This window comes from Leucopleurus acutus, assembly GCF_964270905.1.
Source record: "Leucopleurus acutus genome assembly, chromosome: 18".
Lineage (NCBI taxonomy): Eukaryota > Metazoa > Chordata > Mammalia > Artiodactyla > Delphinidae > Leucopleurus > Leucopleurus acutus.
Window position 1 is genome coordinate 22,679,900 of NC_139160.1, and position 7,783 is coordinate 22,687,682.

A 7,783-nucleotide genomic window follows, 5' to 3' on the forward strand; every position below is an offset into this window, starting at 1 on the left:
CGCTTGGCACTCTGTCCCATCCAAGTTCAAGTAACGTGCCTCCTGAGGTAGACTTTTTAAATTTTTGTAGCGGTTTTGCTTTAGTTGTTTCCAGAAACGAGTTGGCTGAACCCCTCCTTTGTCTTTTTGCTGATCGTGCCTAACTTGCTGACTAAACTTTACAGCTCCTGCACGTGTGTGGATAAACGGAGGTCCTAGGTGCCCTTTGAAAACTACGCGCCAGGAGTAGAAAATTAGAAGGCACTGACCCTTAGAGTTGTGATAAAGATGTAAATTAGCATCCTTTCTCTGCCCTGAAAGAGCATAACATTCATTTATTTAAAAATATTGAACAGCTCCTATGTATATGGAAGGCAGACACTCTGGCCAAGGGGAAATATCTCCAACCTTCAAAGAGTAGCAGAAAGGATGCTTCCTGTGGAAGTGGTTATGACAGAAGGAGGGGGTCCCTTTCTTCTGACAGTCGCTCAGACGATAAGTGCTGAAGAACCTGTCCCTGAGAGAAAGAATCTCAGCCATCTGGGAGTTTAGAAGAGCACCTGAAATGGGCAGGTGCTGCTATTCTATGGCATCACCAACACAGAATAGGAACCCACTGTTCAGTGTCTGGCAGATGTTTCTGTCAAAAATTGTACTTTCATCATTTTTGCTGGGCATTTATTAAGAGCACTGAGTGCTATGTGGTGCACCTGATGCACTCTGCTCTGAGCTTGCTTTATGTTAAATATTACTGTAAGCAAAATAGAGGTCTTTAGTTACAAAGCTGGGTGAAAACATTTATCTCTGTTTTTATAGACAATGGTGGGAATTCATTTTCTGTCATGCAACGGTAACAGTAAAAAAGGTAAAAAAGAAATATTTCAGAATAGGGAAGCTGTCAGGGAAGAGAAAGTTTGCTGTTATATTGTATTTATATACCATTTCCTTTCATCATCTGGTACTGGGCTGTGGCCTCATCTAGCACTCTCTTACCTCATACCCATTCCCCCCACTCCAGTGGCTCTCAATCCTGGCTACACCTCAGAACTACAAGTAGAACTTTAAAAAAATATAAATCCAGGGAGCTTCCCCCTCCCCCACCTCCAGATATACATTTGAATCAGAAACTCGGGGAGTCAAGTCTCACTCGGGGCGTCAAGTCTCGACCTGTTTTGCTTTGCTTTTTGTTTTGTTTTAATCTCTACAGATGATTCAGATGCATAATTAGATTTGAAAAAACAACTTCCCTATTCCCAAGCCACTCAAACTAAAGGCTGTTCCTTGGAACACCATATGATTTCATCCTTTGCGTAAGCTATCCCTTCTGCTTAGAACACTCTTCTCTTTATATGCTTTTTTTAGCTGTTACTTGTTCAAGACCCTTCAAGCTCAAACATCACCTTGAATCCCCATCCCCTTGCTAAGCAGAATTAACTGCTTCTTTTAGCATTTTGTTTGTATAGGAGAAGCTCTCTCATAGATGCAATCTGTATCCATAACCAAGCAGTACATTGAAAAAGTCAATTAAACATTAAATTGTATACCTCATAAAGATGAACATGGTAGTATATAAATTATATCTAAATAAAACTGTTTCAAAGGAAAGTCAGTTAAACCAGAGAGTTATGAAAATATACCATAATACCTTAAACATTTTTTAACCTAAAACAACTATATGCTTGTTTGCCAATCTGTTGAGAAGGTCCAAGGCCTTTTCTTTGCACATGGCCTCCTGATTAGAGTTCTGCATCATATCTCTTCCATAAACTACACTTCTCAGCCATCAGCTAAGCTTTCCCAAGATTCGGTTCCTTTAAGAGGAAAATAACCTAGAGGCACTTGTGAAGCTGAGTGCAGATTTCTTCTTTATAATCATTTATAGTTATCTCACACATTCAAACAACTCACCTTAATTGGGTCTTTCCAAAATATTAAACATAGCTTTTAAAGAAACAACAAACTTTATTTCCACACTATTTCATTGGTTTACATAATATTTAATTAAATTATGAAAGCACAGTGACAAGTACAACTGGCATAAACAGGTTCAGGAACAAACACAAGTGACATTGTCAGCTGTACAGTTCCACTGGTAGGAGCAGAAGTGGGCAGACTCACTGGAGACTAGCTTTGTAACCCTTTAGCATTCAGCATGTGCATTCAGTGTGATGTGGGAATTAGCAGCTTATGATTTAAAAGGAAACAAAATGAGTCAATTGGTTAGAGGTTAAGTGTAGGTAGACTAAGAGAACACCTACTGTTCCTCTACATTTTCATTATTTGACTTTGCATCTATTTCCCCCATAGAGACTTAGAGCATTTTGGGGGCAGAGAGAGTGCCTGGCTGTTGAGGGGAACCTTTGGGAAAATCCCCAGGCATTCTTAATCACCATGTAAATCCTTACCATGAGAACAATTAGAATAAAACTGGGAACACTTGTCTTTAAACCATTCACACTAGGGTTTATGAGTCCTTCCAGAAAAGGACATGTAACATGCAAATTTCCTTGTTAAAAGATTATGTTAGTTTCCTAAGTTTTCCATAACAAATGACCACAAACTGGATGGCTTAAAACAACAAAAATGTGTTGTGTTATAGTTATGGAGGCAGAAGTCTTAAATCAAGGTGTGTCAGGACCGTGCTCCCTTCAAAGCTTTCCTTGCCTCTTCCAGCTTCTGTTGGCTCCACGTGTTCCTTGCGTTGGGATTTATTTATTCCAAAATTTATTCTTTTTGGATGACTCTGATGATGTAACTTCTCTTGAAAACATGTGGTTGAAAAGACTTGTCCTCTTTTTTACCTGAAGTATGTACTATTGATTCTTACTCATTTGTGCAGTTTGTTACATTTTCCCCATGATTCCTCTTTAATTTATTGTTGGAATCAAACCATCCAGAACTGATTCCATCATGCTTATGACAAATATAGACATAATTTTAAACTCTCAATTCCAGGAAAACTTTTCTCTCTTCCCCAGGTCAGTTTTTTTAGCTTCCCCAGTTAAACATCAGCTTCAGTTATTAAACTCCCCCTACAAAAGCAATTTCGCACTTACGTGAAAATTAACTAAGTAATTTTTCTTTCCTTGTTTTCTAATCAAATGTATGTTCTAAAGGGGTAATTATAGGGGTTATAGAATCTAAAGGGGTTCTAAAGGAGGTAATTATAAACTTAACTACTTAAACTGCTTGGCAGGTCCACATACAGCTTTTTCCATTCAGGATGAAAAATGGTGCTTATGTGACATGGGCGCACATGGACAGTTGCCTCGTCTTGATTCTTTTAAGCCTGAAGCTCTCAAAACCCGAGGGGAGTTTGACAGCCTTGCTTTATTTTGCTCATTAACTTGAAGGGAGGTACCAGACGATGAGTTTCCAAAAACTCAAGCCATGGCCTTTTTAAAATCTCCTCCCAAGGGCCAATTACAGGCACTCGCCTCGAATTCAGATGAGATGGTGCACAAAAATCATGCTCATCACAATGCTTTAGTACATACTAAATACCTAATAAATGTTAATTTGGATCCTAGTTGCTTCAAATTTCATCCTTCCTGCTTGGATGTATGACCTTTGGCGAATTTCCTTATTTCTCGAAGTCTTAGTCTCCTCATTTACAAAATACAGGTAAAAATCATGTCTAGCTTATAGGATTGCTCTGAAGGCTAAAACAGATAATCTATGTGAAAGTACTTATGGTAATTAGTAAATGTTGGCTATAGTTAATATAGAACATGGTGGTTTATAGTATTTCCATTGCATTGTTTTCTGTAAAGCTACTTTTTTAGTTGAGAGTGTTTTGCCTAAATGATTTTTTTTTTTTGCGGTACGCGGGCCTCTCACTGTTGTGGCCTCTCCCGTTGCGGAGCACAGGCTCCGGACGCGCAGGCTCAGCGGCCATGGCTCACGGGCCCAGCCGCTCCGTGGCATGTGGGATCTTACCGGACCGGGGCACGAACCCGTGTCCCCTGCATCGGCAGGCAGACTCTCAACCACTGCACCACCAGGGAAACCCCTAAATGATTTTTATAAGTAATATTTGGATATTTACTCTCAAATACTATAGGTATTATAAGGTGTGTTTTTTTTAAATCAGTCACTAAATTCATAATTATATTTCCCACAATGCTTTGTATATAATATGTACCAACATACGTGGTTTGAATGAAAGAATAATTAATACTGTCTAGTCTCCAAACTCTTGTTTTTATTGATTTATGCAATTGTAATGAATTATCAGTAGATGGCAGTAGTTTGTTTTTATTTTTTGTCCATTCTACAGTAGAGATCCAGAAAAAATGAAAATTTCCTCAATTTTAAACCAGATATCCTTTCATGAATAGCTGGTTTAAATAAATATCACCCAAGAGTTCTTCAATTTGTGCTGCTTCAGAAATAGATATTAAGAAGTACCAGTTACTTTATTTTTTATTGTATAAATCTAATTTTCTTAATTTTATTTTTGGTTTCTTCATCAAATACTTTAAAGAATACAAAAATGAGTAAGATTTCCTGGAGCTTATAGTCTAATAGGGAAATATAGTATAAAGTAATGTAAACAGTAGGAATAGAAATTGTTGAGTGGCAGGAATTTGCTAAATGCTTTATATTCATTATTTCACTTCATCCTCACAAAAATCTAATGAGGAAAGTACTATTATTGACAAGGAATCTGAGGCTCAGGTTGGAAAGAATTTACCTAATAAACTAGTAAGTGGCACGACCTAGCTTCAAAATTAGCCCTATCTTACCCTGAGACCTAGACTGTTACCTATCTTGGTATAATAGAGATATAGAAACAATTGTACTAAAAGGAGAGAGAGAGAGATCATATATACCCAGAAAGATCAAGAAAAACTTCTTAAAGAAGATGCATCTAAGGTGGAGTTGAAAGATTGGTTGCTATTTGATGTGATCAGAACAGTGTTTCAGAAGCATTATTTTGTCAGTAGAACAGGGTCAACTGAAGTGGAGATAGACTATAGTTAGACACCTGTTATGTTGCAGGCACTGTTCTAGGTCTCTTCCCTCATGGAGCTTACATTAGTAAAAGGAAATAAAAAAGAAAAATGATAAAAGTGATAAATGCTGTTAAGAAAAATGAGGCAGGGTAAGGAAATGGGGGATGAAGGTCATGTTTTAGGGGGATTATCAGGGAAGCCTTCTTAGCTAAGATAGTATTTGGAAGAGGTAAGGAGTGGTTGGATTCCACTATAATTTAAAGGTGAGTTTTGCCAAAAGAATTGCATGCAGCATGTAAGAGAAAGAAAAGAGTCAAGATTCTGATTTGTCTATTGAGTAAAACAATTGGGGCAGCAGTCTTGGGCCACATACTTGGGGAATATCTAAAATGATTTCTCAGAGGGTCTATGGAACATCAACAATGAGCTCTCATTTATGATTATCTTGGGCAAGGCTGATTAAATTGCCTTGGGCTCTATATCCTTCTAGATACCTCCCTGACAGTATTCTAGAGTTTTGAGTGTGAATAAGAAAAATGAACTTATAATTTACTGGGATGGAGAAGACCATGAAGGAGCAGGTTTAGGGGTAGTGATGGAGTGGACAGAGACATAAAGAGTTCGGTTTGGAACATAGTAAGTTGAAATGCCTATAAAAAATTAAAGTGGAAATATCAGGTAGGAAATTGTGTATGAGTCTGGAGCTCAAGAGGGATGTCAGGTTAGGGATATGAATTTGGGAGTTGTGAGCCTATAAGGGGAGTTTAAAGCCATAGAACTGGATGACATTACCTGCAGAGTAAGTTTAGAGAAAAGAAGAGGCCTGAGGACTGAGTGCTAGGGCGCTCTAACGTAAATGAGAAAGGTGAGGAGGAGCCGGCAAAGGAAACCAAGAAGTATGTTGTTTCAAGAAGGAGGGCATGATCAAATGTGTCAATGACATGGATACGTTAAGGAAGATGAGGACCAAACTTGCCATTGAAGTGGCAATGTGGATGTCATAGATACCTTGATAAGAACTTTAGAGTTGTAAACGATTAATTCTGGGGGGTTCAAGAAGAATAGGTGGAGAGGAAGTAGACAGCAAGGATCTTGGCTATAAAGGAGAGCAAAGAAAGGGGTCAATAGCTGAAAGAGATCAAAGTGTCAAGCAAAAGTGGTTATTGTTGTTGATGATTATACGATAGGCTGTCCAGGATAATATGTTTGACCAAATAAAGGAGGAAATTCTATTGATGGGACGTTTGAAGGAGCAATGTCCTTGAGTAGGAGAGGAAGGGGTACAGAAGGAGAGGATTGGCCCTAGGTCAGAGCAAGTACACTTTATTCACTGCAAGAAAAGAATAGACTAGTATATAGGTATAGGTCCAGGAAGACTGGTAGATGGGGTGATTTACCACCCTCTCTGATATTTTCCTACTATCTCAGTTAAACAAGAAATGGGTTATCAACTGAAAGAGGAGGGGGAAAGAGATGTGGGAGGTTTGAAGACAGAGAAGAAGAAGTGAAATAATCATCCATGAAACTTGATGAATCCTAGGGGCCTAGCATCAAGGGCCCACTTGACGTAAAGTGTCTTGAATTTTAAGTGAGACCACAGCACAGGTGTGTGCTTTTCTTGAGGCATATTCAGCTACTAGTATGTAAGCAAAGCAACTAGTTGGAATTTTTCCAGGGAAGTAGGACAGGGAGAGAGCGGTACAAAAAAAGTGAGGTTGAATGCAAAGGAATCTAAACTGGGTAAGTGACGTGAGTACATGAAAGGCTAAGGGACCATGAAAAGGTAGAAGAGTCAATGTGGTTGAACAGCTCTTACAGTCAAAATACTAGGAGGGATGAGCTGAAAAATAAGTGTTTGAATCTGAGATTATGGATGAGGTGTAGTGATACTCTGTGGGTGGCTGGGGAGGATGGATAAGGAAAAACATCAAAGAACTGAGAAGTCAGGGTATTAAAAGTACCACCTGTGTGGATGTTGAAATTCCAAAGAAATATTTTAAAAAGTAGTAATAGAGACACAGTAAGTCAGATACTGTAATCTAGGAGTGAAGGGTAGAGATTTATAAGTCAACTGATAATAAGGAAGAGTAAAGCTTACTTTACTTTTTACTCTTTCTTACTTTACTCATCTGAAGCTCATGATGGCATGAACTTCAGAGAAACTAGGTGGTTTTAGGGAGAAGATGTTTTTAAAAGGATGTCATCTAAAAAGAAAAATCCGTATGTTCAAATGTTAAGCAGGAACACTACATTCCTTTTATTAATCATGCAAAATTGTATGATTTCTTTTGTATAGGAATGGACGGGCACAATCAGATACGCTTTTTCCAAAGACTGGTAGTGCCTTTAACTCTGCCAACTCAGCATTCATTTGTTGCACTGGTACAGGAAAGAACTCTTTCTCTCCATCTTTCAGGGGAGAAAAAAATCTACCCCTTCATCTCATCTGTTTCTCCTACGTATAGAAGAGATTGAATGGTGATTTTAAACTTGTGTAAGGCTTACCCTGGCCTTACACAGGAGTGCCATATTCCCTGCATCCTATACCCATGACAGAAGTTGCTAATTCAGCTTGGCACTGTTTTTCACAGATTCTGGTTATAGTTTTAGAATCCATTTCATAATAGTTCTAGAGGTACTAGCTACTAATCCAGAATAATTAGTTACTCACTCTATGTCATTTACTGTGCTAAGCATGTTACATACATTAATTATTACAACAACCCTATGAGGTTTTACAGATGAGGACACTGATGAGCAAAGAAATTAAGAAACTTCCCAGGGTCATAACAGCTGAAAAGCAGGACAACCAAGATGGAAGGACAGTTCTACTTTTTCCCCAAATC